The sequence below is a fragment of the Mustela nigripes genome, chromosome 9 (assembly GCF_022355385.1).
Source record: "Mustela nigripes isolate SB6536 chromosome 9, MUSNIG.SB6536, whole genome shotgun sequence".
Taxonomy (NCBI): Eukaryota; Metazoa; Chordata; class Mammalia; order Carnivora; family Mustelidae; genus Mustela; species Mustela nigripes.
In genome coordinates, this window is record NC_081565.1 from 21,763,094 (window position 1) to 21,789,113 (window position 26,020).

The 26,020-nt window shown below is 39.4% G+C and overlaps 1 protein-coding gene across 1 annotated transcript in view; it reads left to right on the forward strand.

Moving 5' to 3' along the window:
- The window catches only part of LPAR1 (lysophosphatidic acid receptor 1), a 348,212-nt gene that overhangs the window by 145,618 nt on the left and 176,574 nt on the right, over nt 1-26,020 (forward strand). The window contains exon 2 of the mRNA XM_059411089.1: nt 2,220-2,317. The gene's annotated coding sequence lies outside the window, so the exon portion shown is untranslated. The remainder of the gene's footprint in view (nt 1-2,219; nt 2,318-26,020) is intronic.

Below are 26,020 nucleotides of genomic sequence, written 5' to 3' on the forward strand. Positions count from 1 at the left end.
TCTCTTGAGTCTTGGAATCCTCTCAGCAGATCATCAAAACTGGGGGTGGTCTTGGGGACCCCTGACACATGTTATTGAAACTTTTATGCCAGAATGGTGTTTTTAATTGACATTAAGACATCATTTAGGGGTGCCTGGGTGGTGGCTTAGTCAGTTCAGTGTCCATCTGATTCTTGGTTTTGGCTCAGGTCATGATCTCAGGGTCCTGGGATCAAGCCTCTAGTCTAGTTCAGAGCACAGCAGGAAGCCTACTTGAGATTTTTCTCTCTCTCTCCTTCTCCTTCTACCCTTCCCCTTGCTCATGGTCTTTCTTTCTCTCTCTCTCTAATAAAATAAAATCTTCAAAAAAAAAATCATTTAAGTGTGGGAATGAACTTAAGTGGAGAAGCATGCTGACTCCATATCAGTAAAATGCGACAGTATGTTTATATTAGTGTATGACCATATAGAACTAGCTAAATTTATGCTCATTTGCAGAGAGTTTATTGCTGACTTAGTTTGAGTGTCAGTGATTCACAATGACAGCACAGTTGTATTTGAAAACAAAAATTTCTAAATAACTTCCAAATATTTTGCAGGTCATCTAAAACCAAATAGTTTATACTTTACCATATTTTCCTATTTAGCTCAAAGTTATTAGATTTCAACTTAGTGTATAGTTTTAGCTCCAGACCTCATAAATGTGTGTGTGTGTCTATGTTTAGTCCTGCTTTGTTTTGCTTAACATGAAATTATGAATATTGTCATATCAGAAAATATCCTTTTTGACCAAAATCTCACTTGGCACAAGGTTCTATCTTATGGATGTTTTCTATGTAATCAACTAATCTCATCTTCTAATACATTTAGGCAGTTCCTCAACTTTTGGTATTTAAGCAATACTGCTATAATATCCTTATCAGGGCGCCTGGGTGGCTCAGTGGGTTAAAGCCTCTGCCTTCAGCTCAGGTCATGATCCCAGGATCCTGGGATTGAGCCCCGCATTGGGCTCTCTGTTTGGCAGGGAGCCTGCTTCCTCCTCTCTCTCTCTGCCTGCCTCTCTGCCTACTTGTGATCTCTGTCAAATAAATAAATAAAATCTTAAAAAATATATATATATATCCTTATCAGATTTTTGAAGGATGATATTTTTAAAAAATCCAATGGGAATTTATAACTGGTAAAAAGATATCTAAAATTTAAACCTATAAAAATATGAAAGATTATATTCTAAAATAATATAATTGAATATTTACATAATCTTGGAGGAAGATGTTTGAAGCATGGTTTCAGACAATGAAAGAAATCACAATGAAAAGAGTATTGGCTTTCTATAAGACATAAAAACATATTTGCTATAAAAGAGAAAAATCATAAAAAAGGCTAAAGGACAAGAAAAAAATGGGAATAGAGAAACAAAATGAGAAAACTATTTGGAACTCATATAACAGATTAAAGATAAGAGTGATAACTTATAAGTTTATTAGAAAACATAAACATGGCAACTGATACATGGAAATCAATGGAATATTTGTAATGGCTAAGAAAAATACAAAAAAGTCTTCACCTTCATTACTGAAGATAATACAAACATAAAATAATGCAAATATATTTATTCTATTTTGTCAAGCTAAGTACCATGGAGAATTATAAGACCCGTTGTGAACGTGAATACAATGAAAAGCTCTTACCACCAGTGGGAGTATAGATAGCATAATATCTGGTGTATTTTAGCCACCCTCCAGATATTTGGTAATTGAATGAATATGTATGAAAGTAAACCTTTAGGACTGATTATTAGAAAAGGCTCTGTGAACTCATAGGCAGCATCGTTGACAAGAATGCAACATGGACTTTCTTGCACCTTAACTTCATTCTCTTCTTTAACATGGAGCCAGGCTGGAGGGTGAGGTCACTGCATCTTGCCTTCAGCGACATGTATGACATGACCTCTCCAATATGCTAATAATCAGAAAAGAGAAATGTAGTCTTCGGTAAACCTGAAAGTAGTTCTGTGGATATTAGACCTATTGAATCAGAATCCCTACAGGTGAATCCAGAGAATTTGTAAGCTACCCAGCTGACTCTTAGATGCTAGATGCTAGAAACATGATGGGAATTAATTAATGCGTAAGGAGGTTTCACATTATGTATAACCTCTGTGCCCCAAGATGTCCTGATAATTCTTTTCATCAGTGACTTGGATGATGATCTAAGGATTGTTCCTTATACATTTTCAGATATCACAGAGCTGGTGGAGTTCATGAATACCTTAAAAAATTGCATCAAATACAAAGAACTGGAACAATAGATCAAGATGAAGTTTGATGGAATTAAGGTAACGTCATATGCTTTATTCCAATACCACTGCATAAGGGACAAGAAGATAAAGATAGTTTTGACTTAGCAGCACTGATTATGAACAAGTCTTGGGGCTTTAGTTTGACTCAGTTATCAGTCATCTTTGTGCATTAACTGCCCCAAAGGACTAATATGATTTTAGGATACATTCATGTAAATGAAGTAACCAGAATAACCAAGAAAATAAACGTTTATTGTGTGCCAGTCAGTCCACATTAAATGTATTTGGGTTAGGTGCCAAACTCTAGGGAGGTTATTCATTAATTAATCCATATTCAGATAAAATCAACAAGGCTGAAAAAGCAACTTAAAATCATGCATATGAAGATATATCAAAGAGGGATTTTTAGACTGCAATAGAATAAACTAACACTGGAGAAGGAGATGCATATATTATTTATTTTTTATTTGCCTTTTTGGCTTATTTTTTGTTTTATTATTATAAAAGTAATATAATTGCATTATTTTAATAATAAAAAATTGAAATTTTCTCACTGCATATGCTTTTAGGCATTGTAGTATTTTAACACATAGAAATAATATCTAGGAGCACTAAGTCTCTGTCAACTGGCTTATGTTTTACACTATTTTCCAGATTTCTAAAGTTGAATTCTTTCATGTTTATTTTCTCAAGAAATGTATAATCATTTTGGCAGGTGAAAAAGTTCCATTAAGATTTTGATTGAATCTGCATGGAATTTATGGGTTAATTTAGGGAGTTTTCCTGTACCAAATAAAACGACCTTTATATTTCATCTTTTCACAGAGTTCTTCAATTGTAAAATTGAGATATGATTCAAATACCATTAAATTTACCTGCAAAAACTTATGTATAATTCAGTGGATTTTAGTATACTCAGAGAGTTATACAAACATCACCATTAATTCTAAAGCATTTTCATTTCCCTAAAAGATGCTCTCTATCTCACTGAGCATAATGTTCTCAAGGTTCATCCATGTTGAGGCATGTACTAGTATGTTGTCTCTTTTTATGGCCAAATAATAGTCTATTGTGTGTAAAACCACATTTTGTTTATCCATTTGTCAGTTGATGGACTTTGGATGATTTACACCTTTGAGCTATTATGAATAATTCTGCTACAAATATTATATGCAAAAGTTTTTTGTGTGAATATATATTTTAAATTTTCTTGTCATATACCTAGGAGTAGAATTGCTGGGTCATATGATTAAATTCTCAAAGAACTGCCAAATTATTTTCTAAAGTGGCTACACAATTTTACAATCCTACCAGCAGTATGCAAGGGTTCTAATTTTTCTGTATCTTTACTTGTTATTGTATTTGTTTTTTTTTTTATTATAACCATCCTGTTGGATGTGAAGTGGTATCTCCTTATCATTTTTATTTGCATTGCCTGATGGCTAATGACATTGAGCATATTTCCATGTGCTTTTGGCCTGTTTGTTATCTTTGGAGAAATGTCTGTTTAAATCCTTTGTCCATTTTTCATGGGTTATTTCTTGAGTTAAAGAGTGCTTTACATATCCTGGATATAAGTCTCTTATCAGGTATATGATTCACAAATGTTTTCTCCCATTCTGTGGATTTTTTTCACTTTCTTGCTAGTGTCTTTTGAAGCACATATGTCTTAAATTTTTATGAAATATAATTTACATCTTTTTTTCTTTTGTTGTTTGAGCTTTTAGTGTTGTAGCTAAGAAATCATTGCCTAATCTAAGCCATAAAGACATATACTATCTTTACTCCTAAGAGTTTTATAGTTTTAGCTCTGACATGGAAGTCTTTGATCTGTTTTGAGTTATTTTTGATATGATGTGAAGTAGTGGTCTAAATTCATTCTTTTGTGTATGAATAGGTAATTCTTTTAGCAAGATTTATTGAAAAGTTTATTCTTTTACATTGAACTTTCATGGCACTCATCAAAAATAAATTGGACATAAATGTATGGATTTATTTCTAGACTCTCTATTCTGTTGATCTATATGACTATTCCAATGCAAGTGTCATACAGTTTTGATTACTATGGCTTTATAGTAAGTTTTAAAATTGGGAAGTGTGGGTCCACCAATGTTGTACTTCTTTTATAATGTTTTGGTTATCCTGTGTTCTTAGAATTTTCATATGATCATTTTATTAATTTCTGCAAAAATAAAAGGCAGCTGGGATTATGTTAGGGATTTCATTGACTCTATCGATCAATTGGTAGAGAATTTCTATCTAACAATTTTAAATCTTCCAATCCATGAATATGGGATGTCTTCCCTTTCATTTAGGTCTTAACTTATTTCAATGGTATGCTGTAATTTCCAGTGATCAAATCTTGAACTTCTTTTTAAAAATGTTTTTCCAAATGGCTTGGTCAGTTGGGCTTCCAGCTCTTGGTTTTGGCTCAGGTCATGATCTCAGGGTTGTAGGACTGAGCCGTATGTTGGGCCCTGTGCTGGGCATGGAGCCTGCTTGGAATTCTCTCTCTCCCTCTGCACCCTGCAAAAGAAAGAAAAGAGGAAAAAATGTTAATGTCATTAACACTACACATTAAAAAAAAAAAAAAAAGTAATCTCTGCACCCAGTGTAGGGCTTGCACTCAGGACCCAGAGATCAAGAGTCATCTGCTCGATTTCTGAGTTAGCCAGGCACCTCTTCCCTTTTTAACCTAATATCCATTTCCACAGGACTCTTCGGCACATTCAGGTCCTTTGCCGTGACTATGGTTTACCCACCACAACCAGATCAATCCTCAGCCAATCCTAGATGACTTCAACAATTAGCCTTCTGCTTTCTTTTTCTTGAGTTGCCAAGCCTTGCTGGAAAAAGAAAAACCACGTTTGTATTACTCCAAGTCCATAGATGTTAAATCGAACATGGCACTTACTGCCATTTAGCAATTCTTTGCTTCTTTCTAGTCAATTCCTTTTATAAATAGCAGGTTGTATCCTGACTCTACAAGTTACTAGTCTGTATGACTGTGGGTAAGTCATTTAACCTCTCTGATTTTCCATTACTTAGTCTCTAAAATGAGAACAGTGTTACCTACATCAAAAGATTATTTTAAGGATTAAAATAACAATGTATATTGAAGCAATGTATCCCTGGCCTGGCACAGAATACTCAGTTAATGCTTGCCCTTGTTTTAATGGCAAATCCCAAATTTTGCTCTTTTCTTTATGTCCTTCCCTTGAATCTTCCTTTCTTCCCTGTTACCCTCTACTCTGAACAACCGCTTTGACTCTATGGAGAATAGAGGTCAACACTTGTGTATCTTCTGTTTTCTTTTCCTCTCCAGATAGACCAGGAATTGTATTCATTTTTTTGCACTCTGAATGACTAGTTCAGGTTTAGCACATGAAAATATCCAGCGGTTGTTCCATTGGATTTAAAATGTCCTTATTTTTATGTTCATTCCATGAGATTAGGGAAAGATAAGGCGGCAGGAATCACAATGCAATAATACGTTTGGGGAAATTAGGCTAAATATTTGCTTGTGATGGTTGGTGAAAAATAAATCCCCTGGTATTCAAAATCTGCCTGAAGGAGACTTTGAGAATCAGGAAATGTCTAAATGAAAACACTCATTTAGGTCTGATAATTAGCAACATAAACGGAAAACAGATGAATAAGCTGGCTTTATTTGTAAACAACCATTTATGGTCCAAATCATTTCCCTCCTATGACAGAGACTTCCCTGCTCAATATTGCAACATCTCTCAAATATAAACAGTAAAACCAAATGGTTACAGACAATGATCAATGTGTTTTATGATAGCAGTACAGAGGGAGAACAAACATTCCTCTACTAACTAAACACAATCAACCAAGCAAAACCATTTTAACCTTTCTTGGGTCAGGATTAGAGTCTAATGATGTTTTCAACATATACCCAGACCGAATTTTCTATGGCTAATTCTGACATTAAGTTAAACTTCTTTTCCTGAAGTTAGCTTGGATTTAGGAGAGAACATTAGGATGATGTTATTTTCTTAAGGATATTTATTTTTTTGATAAGTGTTTTAAGCTAAGACCTTGATATAGAAATTTGAGATGGGGAATTTTAGCAGAGGAAGCTTATGGATTCAAACTGCATTGAGAAGTCATTTTCTTGAAACCTTCTTTCCCTCAAGAATATCTAGGGATGCCTGGTTGGCTCAGTCCGTTAACGTCTGCCTTCTGCTCAGGTCATGATCCCAGGGTCCTGGGATCGAGCCCCATGTCGGGCTCCCTGCTCCCAGGAAGCCTGCTTCTTCGGGGCGCCTGGGTGGCTCAGTCACTTAAGTGGCTGCCTTTGGCTTGGGTCATGATCCCTGGGTTCTGGGATGGAGCCCCACGTAGTGCTCCCTGCTCTGTGGAGAAGCTGCTTTTCTCTCTCCCTCTGCCTGCCTCTCTACCTACTTGTGCCCTATCTCTCTGTCAAATAAGTAAATTAAAAATCTTTTTTAAAAAAGAATATCTATTTTATTTGTGTTCCCCCAATGGGAAGTATATAGACTTTCAGAAGCTGCTGATGTTCGTGGGGTTTGAGAACAGAAAAGGTCTCTGGTAATTTCTGAAATGTGAGTACATTGACAAAGTGAAATCAAACTGGTTGTGAGTCAAACACTCTGCCCTTTAGGGATTCAGGATAATTCAAAGATTATGTTCTACACCAAAGTTCATGTGCGATTGCAGTAATAAATTTCTAGAATTGCTTACATAGATTTAATGGGTTTTCTGCTTTTGTAGTAGAAAAACTGGGACACACTCATTTCTTTTCTGTGACTCTTTTCCATTCAATCAATACATGTAATATTTCTTTTTCTTTTTATTAATTTCTCATATTTTTCAAAAAGAACCACCCGAGATTGAGAAGGAAACATTGCTATAAGCTCAAATTGACACGATTTATTAATGTTTAAAGTTGTGTTATATCTAGCCTTGCATTCATAATGATGGTCTATTAGTTAGGATTCTAAGTAAAGGAAACCAAACTCTAACTTAAGCAAAATGCAGTTGATCCTTGAATAGCGTAGGAGTTAAGTGTGGTGACCCCCGCTGCACTTCCCAGGGAGTCAGAAATCTGTGGTAACTTGATTCCTTCAAAACTTAAGTACTAATAGCCTGCTGTTGACTGGAAACCTACTGATAACACAAAGAGCCAATTGATACATATTTTGTATGTTGTATATAGTATGTACTATAGTCTTACAGTAAAGTATGTTGGAGAAAAAAAGTTATTAAGAAAATCATAAGGAAGAGAAAATATTTACCATACTTTACTGTATTTATTGAAAAAACATTCGCATGTGAGTGGACCTGTGCTGTTCAAACCCATGTTGTTCATGGGTCAACTCTAGGTAGACTTGTTTGAAGGATTCTAGGGAATCGTATAGGATTCAAGGGCAATATGATACTGTGTTTCAGGAATAGACTGGTAAAGAGGTGCTTTATACATCTTCTTCTCCATTTTCTCCCAGTGGTCACTATACATCTGCATTATTCTTGACCCTACCTTTACTGGCTTACTCAGCACTTCAGACCATATAGATGGACGGGTAAAAAAGGAGGGGGTAATTCTTAGAAAAGCTATTGGTTGGGCTGTCCGAACAGTGTGTGTGTGTGTGTGTGTGTGTGTGTGTGTGTGTAAATTTATAATTATAGTATATATATGTTGACTATAAATCATTATAAAAATAATTCCGTAGACCTATCTTCATGCAATAAATGCCACACATTCTAAGTAGATCATTAGTTTAGACCTTGTTATCTGAACACATGGTCACATAAGCTTTTTTTGTTCATGCATTTCTGTACTGATGATTCTGTCTCCCCACTCCCATACCCATTATCTACCCTCTCTGCATTCTTGTTTATCCCAGAAGCCTGATCTCTTCCCAGTATATCACCCAGGGTTCGTTATCTGACTTACAACCAGATTAAGCTGATAGAGATCAGTCGTGGTATGTGAGAGATATCAGAATATTTATTCCTGAATTCTTCCTGCTTCAGTGCTACGTCTTTGGCAGTAGCTGTGACTGTCCATGAGTACAGCTCTCTACTGGTGACTCTGCTTACTGGGATCCAGTAACACTGCTTCCTTCCCTTGTCTCTCAAGCTGGGTGGTGTTAATTTCAAGGTACCTCAACATTTATTAATACTGCCCATATATTTGTAATGGCGTTTTCATTAAAGTCTCCTAATTTGAGCTACTGGGGAGAATTCTGTTTACTGTTGGGACTTGGGTATTTGGCACAAAAAGTAGTTCCAGAGTCAAACCTTCAGCATGGGAATTCTTGAGCAAGATTGCTATCTTACTTAGGGAAAATAACTTCTCAGCTTGAGTGTACCGTGCAATGAGAAAATGGTAAGATACTGTACGTAGTGGCATTACTAACGTGGATTACGGAACTCACCATCAGTGGTATCTGTGATGGCAGCTGCTATTGCAAGTGTGATGTTTCTGCTGGAGAAAAGTAACACATTCCATGGTGTTTAGTGAGATATATGCCTGCCAGATGGTGGGAAATAAACTCTAAGTCCCAGCAGGTCTGGGACTTAGAAAGAAGAGGATTGGTTTATGAAATATGTGGATGGACCTCCCAGAATGGCCAAAGAGTGTGGAGATATTTGTATCTCATCAGGTGGCACCCGCTGTAGAGGAATATCTCAACAGTCAGGTGGACAAGATGACCCATCCTTTGAATATCAGTTTCTTTCCCCCAGATGGCTTATTTGGTGGGCTTTTGTACAAAGTGATCATACTGGCAAGGATGGAGGTTATGCATGGACTCAGAAATGTAGATTTCCTCCTACCAAGATTTATTTGGTGGTTACCCTGATGATGGTCTACCTTGTCAATGAAGGAGCCCAATGCTGAAGCCCTGATATGTCACCATTTCTAACACGACCTGCCATCACCATTATGGACGATACAGCAACTTATTTTTAAAGATATACATGCAAATTCCAGGCAGGATGTGCCTCACCCTGACAGCACTGCTCTGTGGATTTACAAACTGGTCTGTCCATTGTCATGGTATTCCAAACAATATTTCATCCAGCTGGGAATAGTGAAAGAAGCTTCAAAGGTATGTGCCCAAGCAATTCACTAGTATTACTATGTACCTTATCCTAGAAGCAGTGAATGACCTAATGAAGGGAGTTGGGAGACGAAACCCTGCCCGATTAGGAAATTATCCTATGGGATACAGCATATACTTTAGATCAGCATGAATATTTGATCACATAATTCTTTAGGCTCCTAAACCATCTGGTCACTGTTTCTCTCAGACCCATGAGACTAAGCTTGCTCAAGGCTACCCCCTCAGCTGATTCGAGGATTCCTCAGGAACTTTTATTCATGTAGACTAAAAAAATCATGTACCTGAATACCTGAAGTGCCATATATTGATCACAATCAATAATAACAGTCTGTTAAAAGTTTTTAGTAGAATGACCAAAATAGTACTAACATTTTTTTTTAGAGATTTTATTTATTTATCCGACAGACAGAGATCACAAGTAGGCAGAGAGGCAGGCAGAGAGAGAGGAAGGGAAGCAGGCTCCCAGCCGAGCAGAGAGCCCGATGCGGGCCTCGATCCCAGGACCCTGAGATCATGACCTGAGCCGAAGGCAGCGGCTTAACCCACTGAGCCACCCAGGCGCCCCAGTGCTAACATTTTTCAATACTGTTATTCCACTGTTAGTGTTTTTATGTTTTATTGAAATGTATAAAAACAGTCATGAATATTATTTACTCATTTTAAAGATTTATTTATTTGACAGGCAGAGATCACAGGTAGGCAGAGAGGCAGGAGGAAGCAGGCTTCCCACTGAGCAAAGAGCTCATTGTGGGGCTTGATCCCAGGACTCTGAGATCATGACCTGAGCTGAAGGCAGAGGCTTAACCCACTGAGCCACCCAGGCGCCCATATTTACTAATTTTAAATAAATCTCTTATTAATATGAATTGCCTTCTTAGACCCAATTCATGCTTTTTGCCTTTAATTACAATTTGTCTGATATTATATTGTGATCATTGCTTTATTTTTGTCAGATATTAACTTTCTATCACTGACTTTTTTATAGCCATTTTTGTATTATTTTTGCTTTGAATTTATTTTGTAGAAATGGAATAAAGCAAAACTTCATTTTCTGACATCTCTGAGAGACTTTTTTACTTCCTAGGGAAAGTGATTTGATTTACATTTATTATAGTTTATTTTTTTTTTATTTCTGGCATTTTCTGTACTTTCCCATTTGTCTTTTTCCCTTCATTCTCTATCTTTTGCTCTACGGACCGTGTTTTCTTTGCTTTTAACTTTGCAGTGCTTTGGAATATTACGAGTGATTGTCTTGAAATTTTTTATCCTGTTCTCTGATTATCAGAGAGTTGAGCATGAAACCGTGTGTCCCCTCCCAGTATTTTGCTTCTTTTTCTCCCTTGTGTTAGCTCTTTGTACAGAAATCACATGAAGGTAGATATTAATCTGAATTTTTCTAATAACTGCACCTGGATGATATGCTTTCTAATTGTTTATATATTTGGAAGTATGAATTTCTTGCCTCCACTCATGATAGGCAATTTGGTTATTATCATTTGGATGTAATCACTGAGTGTCTTCTGGCATTTTTGTGGGCAGTGGGCATATGTGAAGTTATCAGGTAGGTAAAGAAGGACCACAGAGAATCTAAAAACATCTTAAATGCTACAAATAAGGAGAAAGGGGGGGCATTGGGACCATGGAAAACCTCATCAGCAAAGGACAATACACAACGGGCATTTTCCTGCAGTACAAGAAAAAGATGATGACGAGAAAGAAAATAAGAGTTGTAGAAGGCAGAGCCAGAGATTTCTCCCAGGTGAAGCCTGTTTTCCTGCAGAAGAGCCCCAGACAAGTGGAACAGTGGGAACAATTCAACTGCAAGATAGAAATCTGTTCCTGAGCAAAATTCACTGCATAACGTCAAACACATTCTGGAATCACTTTTTTTTTTTTTTTGAAGATTTTATTTATTTATTTGACAGACAGAGATCACAAGTAGGCAGAGAGGCAGGCAGAGAGAGAGAGGGAAGCAGAATCCCTGCTGAGCAGAGAGCCCGATGTGGGGCTTGATCCCAGGACCCTGGGAACATGACCTGAGCTGAAGGCAGAGGCTTTAACCCACTGAGCCACCCAGGCGCCCCTGGAAACACTTCTGATGATAAAAATGGAGGACAAAAATCCTGTGTGTTTCTAGGCAGACGAAAGAAGGAATCTAAATGTGAAGGTACTTTCTTGATTTAGTTTTGGTTTGTGATCGGTTTCTACCTTTTCCCCAGTGCCTTTTTAGTAAGAAGCAGATAAGCTAAATGGGGAACTGCTGGCCAGATGTCATTTGTAAGCCGGAAGTATATTATAGACCTTTAAAAAAAATCAGGCAAGGTTTACTTATTTTGAACTCCCAACTGTCCCAGGTCCACCAGGACTCCTTGTAAGTGGATGTTACTGACCAGCCAGTGATGCTGGTGTTCTTCTACTGTCTCGGCGGTCCCATGGCTGGTACTTCTTTCATTAAGGAGATGCCAGTTTCAAATGAGAAGATTGGGGTGCTGAACTCCAATAGGAGGAGACTCAAACTCTCTTTGCAACGTTGAACAATCCACTAGAAACAGAGATAGAAATAGACAAAAAAAAAAAAATCTGCTTTTTATATAATTTCCCTAATTCCTGTTGCCCTTGTAAAACCTTGTATCTTGGTCCTCTTGAGACACTTGCCACAAGGAATTTCGAGGAGGTCAGCATCCCAGTCGCAGGTCAGTAGTTTTAGAATCCAAGTCTTTACCAGGTCTGGGTGGTGAGTATCTTGGAATAGTCGTGGTTCTTCTGAGATTTGAAATGCTGTCCATTGGATGGGAGTCTGCTGACCAAGGAGGCCAGGTTTTGAGTGATTCAGCTAGAGCAGTTGCTGCCAATCATCAATGACTCAGAGAAGATAACTCTTTTCTAGTGAAAGAAAGCAATCAGATCAGATCAAATAAAAAGCTTCCTCAACCCTCTGGGCTATCTTACCTTGTGCATTTGAGCAGACAAGTTGTGCTGAGGGACATGACGGGCGTATAATATTTGTAGGTGGAGATCCAAACCCTATCCCCCCTCTAACACTTGAAAATGTTTTGACATTTCAAACTGCCTGATAGAACCCGAAGGTGATAGGGATCCTTCTGGAACCCTGCTGGGATGCTGCCTTAGGGAAGAAACTGTGACTCAGGGGCACCAAGTTATGAATATGAAAATGTAACCTGCCTGGCCTGAGAGCAGAGTCCTGGGCTCCAGATCTTGCCCTAAAATACTGCACTTAGCCATTCACGTCTCCTCCCGTCCCCTCTGCTTTCTCATCTCTGAAATGAAATGGTTGGTGTTGATTAATATAAAGATCAGGGTAAAGAGGTAAACCACGTACAGCTGCTCTTACCTAATCATGGAGACAATTAGGAAATTGCTTCCTATGGATTTAGACTTTGCTATTGTTTGTTTTCTGGAAATGCATGCAGCTGCTTTCTGTCTGAGTCTGTTCTGATTCCACAGTTAATTTTTGGGCAACCCAAGGAGGAAAGAAGTTTGTCTGTAACTTAGATGGGTAAGGTGACCTGGAGGAACACCCAAAAGTGAGCAGCTGTCTGATAGTCACATCAGGACAAGCACAAAAGAAACTCTCTTGAATAAATGTAGAAATTGACCACTAAAAGGGAAGAAGGCTTATGCATATTTAATGTGTCAGTTCTGGTACCACTTTCAATACTGCTGAATATATTTTTCTTCCAAACAATATTTATCAGACACTTAATTTATGCTGGCAACAGAGAGAGAACAGAGTTCCTGCTGGTAGGATAATTAAAATCCAGAGAGTTAGACGAGCAAGTAAGCCAACAGTTGCAAAGCAGTGGGATAGGTGCTTGGATAAATTTGTGCACAAGAAACTTTGGTTGTACACAGCACTGCAGTGTGTGAGGGACTGCTTCAGGGGAAGGGGCATTGGGGAAGGCTTCCTGGAAGCAGTGATTTCCGAGTCTTAAAGGATGAGCAGGAGTCGGTTAATTCAAGGAATGGATGGTGGAAATATACTGATGGGCACCATTGGAAATATGTGAACAGATTCTGACAAGTGTGCTGTAGGAAGCATGGATGGCGTGGGCTGTTTAAATGTCAGGGCGGGTCTCCGCCAGGTCTAGGGTTTAGTAATTGTGTACTGAGTGATTGAATGGGAGATTTAGTCCAGAGCCCTGCTAAAGCACAGATAACTCTTTTCTACTGTCTTTTTCCTGATCAGCCTATCATAAATCTGTTAAAAAAGAAATGAGGTTCATTCACCACAATTCATTTTATGTGACTACAATGGTTGCAGTAATCCCTGATTTGTTTTTTAATCTCCCTCTTGATAAGGGTCAATAATAAAATTCCCCAGTGTAGGAATGTATTAGAATTACATTTTTTCTCACATTTATATTTTCCAGAAATCAAAGATGAAGTGGTTTAGAGATTTTTACCAATAGGCTCTTCTCTCCGTTAAGTCGTATTGAATAACCACCTCCCCTTAGCCAACAGATTCCTCTGTGTTGATCAGAATTAGCTTCCAGAAATGGAATACTTTTGTAGAATCATGAAAAGTGTGGCTCTGAGAATGAAACCAAACTTAGCTTTGAAGCCTAGTTCTCCTGCTCACTAGCTATGTAACCTTGGGTAAGAGTAGTAAATGTGACATGTGAAAGCAATGATGAATTTTCCCTTTCTGTTCCTTCTGTGTAGATAGTTCCATAGATGTCCTCTTCTTTTTTTTTTTCCCACAAAAATGAAAAATTTTTAAAGGGATAGTTTTTCGCAGTAGCACCATCTCAAGGTTTCATTTTTCCGTATCCACTTTAATTCTTCTGTGTACTCGGATCATTTATTACACTACCCACATTCACACTAGCACCCGCTGCTTGGACCACTTTATAAAGTGTTTCAGTGAGGAATGTTGACATTTGTTTGTTGGACATTTATAAAAAGTTCAATAAATCTAGAAACCAATGTAGAAGTGAATTTCAGACTGATTGATAAATGGGTCATCACTCTGTATGGATTATGGAAAGGTCTGATCATGGTTCTATACTCTGCACGTATAGCTACATAATATTCTTTATAACCCACAAAGTCAATATCACTGTACTCTTTTTACAAATTGAGAGATTATGGCTCAGAGGGATTCAATAGCTTATCCTAGGTTGTATCTACAAAGTGACCGAGCTGGGATTCAAAGCCAGGTTTTCCCCCATAGAAGCATGACACATTCTATCTGATGATACTTGTTCTTCTTATGTTTTATGCCGGGACAGTTCATGTGAATTCAGCATAATTAGCTTTATTCCTAAAGGTTCCTGTGGCGACAGCAAATGACCTCTATCCCCCACTAAGAGAGTTAATAGATGCTCATTAGGTGCCATAGTTGCTTCACATAATTTTTTTCTGTGCAATAAATCGTTACCAATACAGCGGAAGCCTCATCTTTTCTTCTCCCTCCCTCCTGAGAGCTAGTTAGTACCTTGAAGTTCTCACACAGGTTTTAAATCTTTTACCACAAACGCATGTCTGTAAATATAGTACTTAATTATGAATAATATACTCAATTTCTCATAGATGTTTTCATATTTAAAAGAAGCAGATATCATTTCAAGATGAACCAATAAAGCCGATGTATCACTTAACAAAAATGTGGGAGGAAAAATATCTACCCAAAAAATGCATTATATTTAAAACAGATGCGCTAGTATCTGAACTGATTCAAAGAAAAGAATATTTTTAAATCACAGGGTGAAAAAAGGAAAAACGGTCACTGCAAAAAAATTTGTGTTACTTTATATTTCAGGACAGAGAGATGTTAAAATAGTTACTTTAGTTAAAACTAATCAAGTATGGAAAAATTGATACTAAAGGAGGAAATGGAAGAAAAAGAAACCCAATGAGGCTTTTATACCCTTTGCATCCTGCAGACCATAAGATTTCCTGGCATGTTAGTTAAAGGCTCCATAATTGGAGAGCTTGCTGATGAAACACATTAGTACAGGGCATTTCTCCTTTGTCTTATTAAACTTCCTAAATCATGGAATCTAAATTATACATGGAGTTGCTCTATCCAAACAGACTCTCCTGCTTCTCGAGTAATTGAAAGCACCTGGATGTTTGCCCCTGGCCCACAACATCTGGGAAACATCCATCTTTTTTGTCCCCCGCCTCCAAAATATATATACACACAAAAAAGCAAATATCACTATGGTCTCCCAGGTAGATTTTTAAATTTTCCCTTATTCAACATTTTTTAAAAAATTTTATTTATTTATTTGACAAACAGAGAGAGAACACAAGCCTGCAGAGTGGCAGGCAGAGGGAGAGGGAGAAGCAGACTCCCTGCTGAGCGGGGAGCCTGATGTGGGGCTCGATCCCAGAACTCTGGGATCATGACCTGAGCCGAAGGCAGCTGCTTAACCCAGTGAGCCACCCAGGCGTCTGCCCTTATTCAATTTTTTGTTGAATTAGTTTGTTGTTAAATGATGCCATTGACATAGCAAAATAAAATCAGGGTGAAGGGGAGCATAGTTTAAGCTTGCTGGCAATTCTCGTAGGTTTTTACCTGGGCCGTATGTTTACCCTGGCTTCACATCTATGCCAAGACAATGGCATTTCAGGGTTATTTCACTTGGTTTTAGGATTCTTCCGTGGCATGCAGCTTCTGGATAATAGCCCCCAGGAGCCAGGAAAATTAGGAAGGAACTCAGGTGAGTTCTGCCTTGGAAGTTGAGACATCCCCAGGCCATTAGACTTCTGTATCCAAGGGAGTGCTTTCTAGAGCCCTGGGACTATTTAATTCTCCATGATGGGTCCCAGTCCTGACTTCTTCCTACCTTTTAGCTTGTCGGGTCCTTCTTTTGAAGCAAAGTGGAAGCAATTACTACAGTTGCAGGATAGAAAGGATCTTAAAATTTATGGGTCTGTAAATATTTTGATTGTTTATTAAAAACATCTATAGAATTTGTAGCAGGAATAACTCTTCTATACTGAAGCCATAAAACACTGAGTTTCAACTAAGTATTTATACGAATGTAAGTATAAAGTTCGGGATGCTGTAGAACAATCCTGTCACCATTTTAGAACACTTAGGCAGAAAGGAAAGTAAATCAGTTGTTAAACACTTAATCAATATTTAACTTGGCATATGTCCAACAGATATGTTTGAGATTGCTGTCGGTAAATATGGCTTTAGGAATAGTTTCCAAAGAGATCGATTTTTAAAAATGGTTTTGAACAGCAAAAGAACAGACTTCAAAAGAAAAAGCTCCCTGCACAATTGGTAAGCTTTTTACCAATGTAAACAGAACTCAAGCTTTGAAATCAAACAAAAAAACTAAAAATACATCAGAAAGAGATTTACATTAGTTTCAGGTGTGTAACATAGTGTTTCCACAAGTCTGTAGGCTATGCTGCGCTCACCCCAGTGGAGCCATGATTGGTCACCACAGGAGGCAATTACAGTATCATGGACTGTATTCCTTATGGCCTTTTATTCCTGTGGCGTATTCATTCCATAACTGGAACCTGTACCTCCCGCTCCCCTTCACCCATTTTGCCATCCCCCTACCCACTTTCCTCTGGCAACCATCATTTTTTTTCTCTGTTGGTCTCATTCTGCTTTTTGTTTGCTCATTTGAGATTTTTGACTCCACATATGAGTAAAATCATATGGCATTTGTCTTTCTCAGTCTGACTTATTTCAGTTAGCGTATGTCCACCCATGTTGTCATAAATGGAATGACCTCATCCTTTTATATGGCTATGTCATATTCCATTGTATGTCAAATAATTTTTCTTTTTATCCTGAATATTTGTCCCTAGAAGGATATGTGCATATTCGTGAGAGGTGTTATCTGCACAGGCAGGATTTCCAAATCTCTGCAAAAATCATCTCCTTCATTGGTCTGTCATGGTCATAACTACCCCAACCCCCGCTCTGCTGAAGTTCTTGCCTAGTATCCTTATAACTTAAAACCTCTTCAGTGAATTAGACAATTGATGAGAAAACATTAGACTAAAACTACCTCATATTAGACTGAATCCATTGTGTTTTGGAACTTTTCTAGTATTCTCTTGTACTGAATTCTTGCCTCCTTGTTCTTCAGATCCCAACTTGAGGACCTTCTCCATGAAGCTTTAGTAACACCCTCACATGCTTCCTTTGCATGCCTCTCTCAGTTTGGTAGATGAGCTGCTTCTTCCAGGCTACCTCCACATGTACAGATCTTAATTGCATGTTATGACCAGAGTTAGTTACTGACACACTTGTAAAATATACTGTGAGATTTTTGAGGAAAAAAAATATTGTTAGCCTCAAAACATTGCAAAGAACCTGTCATATGGTGCCCTCAGTAGAATCCATGCTTGATGAGTAGCTAATGGGAAGGTGAAGAAAATTCCTGGGGACCCTGTGAAGCCCATCAGCTTAGTTGATCATGGCTCTGGAAGGATTACTTCAAAATCAATTTTGAGAGGAATGGGGAGTGGTTATTTAATCAGTAGAGTTTCAGGTTTCCAAGGTGAAAAAGTTCTGGAGATTGATTACACAACAATTTGAGTGCTAAGGAAGAGGACATATGAACCCAAGAAAGCATAGGTGACCTAAAGATCTCTCGACTGTGTCAGGTGGAGGTAACGGTCATGTTAACTGACTGTTCCAACTTTTGGTACATAGTGTTTTGCAGCATAAATCTTGCTTGATTTTCTCAGCAACCCTGGGAATGAACACATTGTTTATTCTTTATTTTTAAAGACCAAAAGATGAAGATGAAAAGAAATGAAGTGATAATGTGTGACTTGAGCCGGGGATCTGCTGGGCTGAGCTGCTGAGGTTGGCCGTCAGATGTCTTGTGTGAACCATACAACCACTCAGTCTCACCACGACTGGTCCCATCTACCGTGCACTAGGCTCAGAGGAAGGCACCTGTGCCCACTTTCCACAGGGGCTGTCTGGTGGCTGGTCCAACAGGCAGCTTATAGGTCATTCCAGAGCAAATAAGAGAGGAAGACTTTGCTCTCAGAGATGGCAGTTGTTCTTTATCAGGCTCAGAGTTCTCTGAAGCAGCTAGTCCTTTTGGTGGTAGACAAATTGAAATCTGTGGTGCAATCCTCTCTCCATTCATGTTCCCTCGATGCTATGAACAACGTAACATGGGCCCTGGTAGATCATGGGAACCTGAATGCTGCTTCATCCTCTTCCCAAGGACCTGCCCAGTGAGCTAGCTTCAACCATGTTGACTTGTATCATATTCTAGAGTGGGAGTTCTCAATTGTTTGGATCTCATGACCTTTTCAAACTCTTAAAAATTGGGGCACCTGGGTGGCTCAGTGGGTTAAAACCTCTGCCTTCAGCTCAGGTCGTGATCCCAGGGTCCTGGGATCGAGCCCCACATCGGGCTCTCTGCTCAGCAGGGAACCTGCTACCCTTCTCTCTCTGCCTGCCTCTCTGCCTACTTGTGATCTCTGTCTGTCAAATAAAAAAAATCTAAAAAAAGAAATTATTTAGGAGCCCAATTAGCATTTGTTTCTATGGGTGAATTTACCACATTTAGAAAGTAGAACTAAGACAATTTTATTAACTGTTTATTAAGTCACTTAAAAGTAAAGGTAATAAGCCTATTACATATTCACATAAATAATATATTTTTATGAAAACAATATACTTTATAGTAAAAATTTAAATTATGTATTAATCACTTAAAATAATTATATCTCATATGTGTCACTCTAAGGAGTATTTTAATTAAAAGCTATATTTTTAAAGACAAAACATTTAGTGAAAGGAGGGTGATTATTTTACATTTTTGCAGATCTTTTAGTGGCTGGCTTCCCAGAAGACAGCTGGATTCTTGCATCCATTGCTGCAGTCATTCTGCTGTGATATGTTCTTTTGGTGAAAGTATATGAGGAAAACCGCGCCACGTGTGGATTAGGAGTTGGGAAAGGGAGGAGTAGATTAGCAGCCGTTTCAGGACATTTTATTCTCCTTTGACATTGCACCAAATGACAAGTGGTAGTTTCCCTTTCTTTCTTAGAAATCAATAAAAATGGGCGCCTGGGTGGCTCAGTGGGTTAAGCCGCTGCCTTCGGCTCAGGTCATGATCTCAGGGTCCTGGGATCGAGTCCCGCATCAGGCTCTCTGCTCAGCGGGGAGCCTGCTTCTTCCTCTCTCTCTGCCTACTTGTGATCTCTCTCTGTCGAATAAATAAAATCTTTATAAGAAAAAAAAAGAAATCAATAAAAAAAATTATTTCAACAGAAAACTCTTAATATCGTTCTCCACCTCAATGTCCCGGCTAGTCTCACTTTAAATTTATGACCGTAACCCTCAGGTGGGCCCTGGGGGGCTGCCTAGCAATCCTCCTCCACTCTCTGCTCAGTTCCTTCTCCCTTCTTTAGAACTCTTGCCTCTCACTTCCCTGAGACCATTGCAGTCAGGACGGAGCTTCCATATCCTTGGGCTTCTTCCAAGGTTACCAGCTTGCCTCTGTCTCCATATACTCCACCTTCCTTTCTGTTGCAATGGATTGTCTACGATCCTAAAGGCAGTCTATCTACCTATGCTCTGGAGCACAGCCATTAATACAGAAATTACCCCTTGACAAGTGATAGTTTCTTTTTCTTCTTCTTCTTCTTTTTTTTTTTAAGGCTTTATGTATTTGAGAGCAGGTGAGCTTGACTGGGGGAGGGGCAGATGGCGAGAATCTCAAGTAGAATCTGCACTGAGCATGGAACCTGACTCCGGGATGGACCTCGTGACCCTGACATCATGACCTCAGCCAAAACCAAGAGACAGATGCCCAACCAACAGAGCCACCCAGGAGCCCCAGCATGTGGTAGTTTCTTAAAGATGAGTTGCATTGTGAAATCTGAAACTGTATCAAAGAACTTTCATTCTCAGCTTCAAGAAAAGTCTGTTGGTCTATTTGGTATTTTGAATGGATTTTTTTGCCCATTATCTTACACGATTGGTTCACTAAGTTATAGAGATCTTTAAAATGTTGACATATTTTATTATATAACATCAAAGCATCCCAATCGTTTATTTCAGCACTGGTCTCAGAAAAACAATTTTAGCAGCTTAAAGATAGAAACATCCCTAAGTACTGGAAAGCTGTCAGTTTCATGATACAGGTACAAATTTTCCAAAATTGTGATTTTTGCTCAAAAGCTTAAATTTTATAATTGGCAACAAATACTGTCCATATGATAGAGTCAAGGGATGGATTTGCTTTTAAATTTTCTGTCAAACACCCAAATCTGTATATGAGTATTTGTCTTTCAGCTTCCTTTCAAGGAAAAATCATGCTTCATGAAAAAAAAAGTACATAGTTTAGCTTGAAATTCAAAATTGCACAAGCATTTTTCTCTGAGACAAACATGTTACTTTGTTATGCATTAACTTCATGCATACTGCCAAATTCATCAGACAGAATATAAAAAAGAATCCAGATAATGAAAGTTACCCTTTTTACTGGTTCATCCAAGACATTTTTTTTTAAAGATTTTTTATTTATTTACTTGACAGAGAGAGATCACAAGTAGGCAGAGAGGCAGGCAGAGAGAGAGAGGAGGAAGCAGGCTCCCTGCCAAGCAGAGAGCCCGATGCGGGACTCGATCCCAGGACCCTGAGATCATGACCTGAGCCGAAGGCAGAGGCTTAACCCACTGAGCCACCCTGGCACCCCATCCAAGACATTTTATTTTATTTTATTTTTTAAAAAGATTTTATTTATTTATTTGACAGAGAGATCAGAAATAGGCAGAGCAGCAGGCAGAAACAGAGGAGGAAGAAGGCTCCCTACTGAGCAGAGAGCTGGATGTGGGGCTCGATCCCAGGACCCTGAGATCATGACCTGAGCCGAAGGCAGCGGCTTAACCCACTGAGCCACCAGGCGCCCCCCATCCAAGACATTTTAAAGTGAAACTGGCTTTCCCTCTTTTGAATGTGTGGCAGTAGAGAGTAGAGTGACTGCTGGCCCACGAGTACATGTTTGTTGTCCCTGCCTTGACTTGTGCCAACAATTTTACCCACCATTGCTTTCGTCCCATCAGTCCAAATAGGAATGTAGTGAAAAGCACATGATATCTTAGTATTATAAAAGGAGTTTTGACCTCTGGATCTCCTGAAAGGGTCTCGGGGACTCTAATGCTGAAATATTGGGGAAGACAAAGACTTCCATGTCCTTGGAAATCTCCCCAATGCCGACACAGAGCGGCAACAAGATATTAGATGCAAAAGCACAATGAAGGCTCCCCAGAGAACTTAGACTTACCACCTACTGTTGGGAGTATTCTTTATTCCTAGCTGAGCTAAGTTGCCAGGAATGGGAAAGTGAGCTCCTGATAAAACCTTTTTTTCAGGGCCTGGGAGGATGAGGTAGGAGCTGCAAGAGGTATGTGGTTTGGCAAAGTCCCCGCAGTAGAATGGGCTAGGTTGTTCTGATGCTTCTGAAAACCCAGAGGACAAGGGGTGTCAGAGGTTGCTTTGCCTTGGAATTCTTCCATCAAAGACTTTGTAGCTCTCTGTAGCCCCCTTTGGCGATTACAGACCCATCCCTTTATTTGTTAGTCCTACAGAACAACTCTTCCTCCATCCCACCTGAGCTCAAGGGATCAGCAGGAGCTAAATGCTGGGTGGGCTTCCCATGCTCTTGCAGTCGGTCCTGGGCTGCTGCTGCAGATGGCTAGCAGAGTCCCTCCCAGGCTCCTAGTGGCCTCCCTTGAAGAACAACACACTTATGATTATAGGCGAAATTTGCTTCAAAGCAAAGGACACATGAGGGAAATGGGAGAAGTCAGGTCTGATCCCCTTTGGAATGGGAATTCTGGTAGCATATTGGAAGTTCTGTTGGTGTTGAGGGTCTCTTTGTGGTGTAATTCCGATGGTGTCTTGACTTGATGGCTTAGGATTCACCTTTCTTGGGTCTGCTAACTTGTTTACTGTTCATCTTCCTGTATTTTTTAGCTTCCCCAAATCTGTGTTATTGTTTTACTCTGAGTCAGCTCTGGGAGGGTGACAATAGACCCCTTCATCTGGTGTTAGGATACTCTATTGGTCATGGTCCATACCCCGACAAATTTGTTGTATTCTGTAAATGAGTACCTGGGGCCACTTTAAATAGTTGTAAAGTTTGTCCATTTGACAGACAAAGGCGCCTAACCCAGGAATAAATGGTGGTTGGCCTCTAGCCAGGCTCTGTTCATTGAGCTGTGCTCCTGCAGGGCTGAATCTGCCCTGAGTGGGCATCTTTTTCTGATGTCCCCACAGAAGTGTTGTCTTTCTCTAGCTCATACAAAGATACTTTTATAGAGGCTAGTGGCCCTATGGGGACCCACATTGGCCCATCCTGGGTCCTTTGGATGATGTTTTTCCTTCATGACCTGTTCATGTATGTTTTCCTTGGAAAAGCCATCTGTAAGGCCTTCCAGAGACAAATCCTATTGTTTGTGTTCTTCTTGCCCAAAGGAACAGGGCTCTGGAGGAGTGGGCCAAAAGCTGTACTTCCTCCCAGCTGGACAGCTGGACTTTCTTCCTTCTCCACCAGCTAAGTTGCAACAGCTAATTTCTACCAATTAATCTTCTTCCTGTATCCACATCTAACGTATACCCTTGTACTCAGCAAAAGGAAGGTATTTTTTTTTTTTCTTTGTGAACATGGGAAGGAGTATCTGATCAGCTGGAGACCAAGACACAGCTGGCCAGCACCAAGCACTCACCGGGAGACCATGTGAGTGAGGACATAAATGCGGTTTTGTTGATCACAACCAGATGACCCAGACTATGGCAAGGTCATGCACAGTCCTAGCAGCCACGACTCCTGTTGCTGCTACAGTTCCTGTTGTGCAACCCTTTGTCCAGAGCTGCAGCATGCAAGCAGAATCTGAGACAGGCGTGTCTTTCTTCGTCCTGCTCCTTCACGTCAAATAGTGCTCTTAGCCCTCTGCACTTGCTAGTTCCGAAGTGTCTCCAAGACCCTGGGTTCCTTTCACCACTTCCTTTATTAAAAAGTCTTTAAACAAGTGTCTTCTGGGAGTATGGTGAGTTTCCTGCCCTTGGCTGATCCCCTCGTAATCATGAAATTACAGAACTCTGGCGACAAGGAGAAAATCCTGTAAGCTTAGAGATAGAGGAAGGGACGTGTTGGGTGAAGATGTTGGCAGTGAATGATTTTGGTTTTCTTAACAGCAACCAGAGGAAGCTAGAGATTCATGGAGGCTTTTCTTACAAGCTCTGAATGAAAATTATTTCCGACATGGATTCTATATCCAGGAGAGAATCAGTTAACTATGAAATAGACTGAAGATGTTTTCAGATGTGCTGGGTCTCGGGGGATTTACCATCAAAACATCATTTCCTAGGACCTTACTGAAGGAGATATTCCACCACAGTGAGAGAGTAAATAATAAAAAGGAAGACATTGGGGCCTGGGAAAGGTAAGGGAACATGGAGGTAAAGGGACTTCTCAGGGGAAGGTCCACAGGAGATCCCGGGACGGCAGCTGTGTAGCTGGTCTAGGGAGCCATTGAGCTCATGGAAACACGTCAGCTAGCTCCAGGAGATAAGGCTCCAAAAGAAGAAATTAATAGATCGCTTCTCGGCCTTTTGGCTAAGACCAAGAGTAGAAGAAATTAATAGAGTCTCGAAAGGAGGTTTAGACCATGGAGAAGAATTTGAAAATGTCTTCGTAGTAACTATATAGCAAACAAAACAAAAAATGCAATTATTAATACTGTGGCAGGTAAAAGTTGCTTAAGAATGAAATAAGTAAGTATAGCTCCACTTCCTGGCTTAATTGCAGGTAATGTCAACACTGTCTGTTGATCTAAGTGCAATTAATACATAAACATACCACGAGTACAGAGAGATTGCGCGTGTGTGTGTGTGTGTGTGTGTGTTAGCGATAGTAGTGATGGTGGAAATGGGAAGAGGTGCAGAGGTGCCAACCAGACAATAGATAACATCTAAAACTGAGAAACCAAGAAGTACTATAAACATGCTATCGAGGTATATGAAAGTAAGGAATCAGCTGAGAATTCTTGAAAGTGTTTGTTTTTGGGCAGTGGGACACGGGAGGGATCTACGATACAGAGGATTGCTGTTTTTGTTTGTTTGTGATTTATTTTTATCTTTGTAACAAACCTTATAAAGTTCTGTGCAGGTATAATTTTGAAAAATATGAAACTAAATTTAAAAAATACGTTATTTATAGAGAGTATATTAATGGAAATAATTTTGATTTTAATAATTTTGGTATAAGACAAAAGCAGGGTACAAATTGTATGTCTAGTATAAGCTTATTCATTAAAAAAATAACAAAACCCAAACCAAATCCTAAACATGGGGGAAAAAAAAGATGTAAGAGTGATGGGATTCGTGTAATATTTTTTTCCTTTTCTCAAATTTGCCTTATTAATTAATAATCCTCCATAGGACAAAAACAAAAACCTTTAACAAGTGGATCTGAAACCAGAGAGCAGAAAACCCTGTCCCCCAGCTGCTCTGGGCCCACTTGAGGGCTCTCCCCAGATGGCACACTCAGCGCCCAGACTGCTCTGGTCTCAGAACCGCAGATGAAAATCCTATTTCCTTCCAGGGCACGGTCAGAGCTCTCTGTTTTCTAATCATACCTCTCTTACCCTTGACCATGGTAGTTTGTTTGTAGTTGTGTTTCCCAAAAAAAAATATGTCCAAGTCTTAATCCCAGGTACTTGTGAATGTGACTTTATTAAGAAGTAGGAACTTCAAGTATATTGGGAAGGTAAGCATCTCAAGAGGAGGTCGTACTGGTTTCAGGGTGAGTCCTGAGTCTACTGATTGGTGTCCTTATAGGAGAAAAGAGGACGGAGTCTCCCCTGAAGGTTTGAGAGGGAGTGCTGCCCTTCCAGCACTTTGAGCTCAGACTTTGGGTCTTCAGATCTGTGAGACAATAACTCTGTTGTTGGAAACCTCGAAATTCATGGTAGTCTGTGACGACAGCTGTAGGAAGCTTCTACAACAGGCTAATAATGCTGATGGAGAAGAAACAAGCCTCAGAGCTCGCATGGTTCTCAGGCACTCCTCTCACTGGCCCATCACCTGCTGTTTCTTGGGCCCTACACAGTCCTCAGGGCTGGAGGGGAGACTGTGGAGGTGCAGGCGTCTTGACGAAGGCGCTGTGGTCCCCATGGAAGTATCTGGGCTTCAGCTCATGACCTTGAACAGGCCCCTGAGGGATTGGAAAGATGAGTTCTGTGCTTTGGAAAAAGAGCTCAGGAGCTTGGGTCGCAGGGACTTGGAAAATGTCAGCGAAGATGGGGGTTTTCACAGGGGGAGCTTGAGCCCCTTCATTGAGGTGACTCAGATGGAAGAAACTAGATATATGAAACAGAAAATTCAGTGTGTCTGTTGTTTTCATAATATCACTGACAAGAAAGCCAAGCACAAGAAAATCTTGGCTGGTGGAATTATGCAGAAGACAGCGTGAAACAATGTTGCAAGGCAATGGATTTTTAAAGGTTAGTAATAGCATGCCTAATATTTTCTGAGTCTCCTACTATGTACTACCCCCAGATGCTTTTTATTTGTTATTTCACTAATTCTCCAACAGCCTTATAAAGAGAGAACTGTTATTACCTCTGAATCATGAAAATTTTAGGCTTT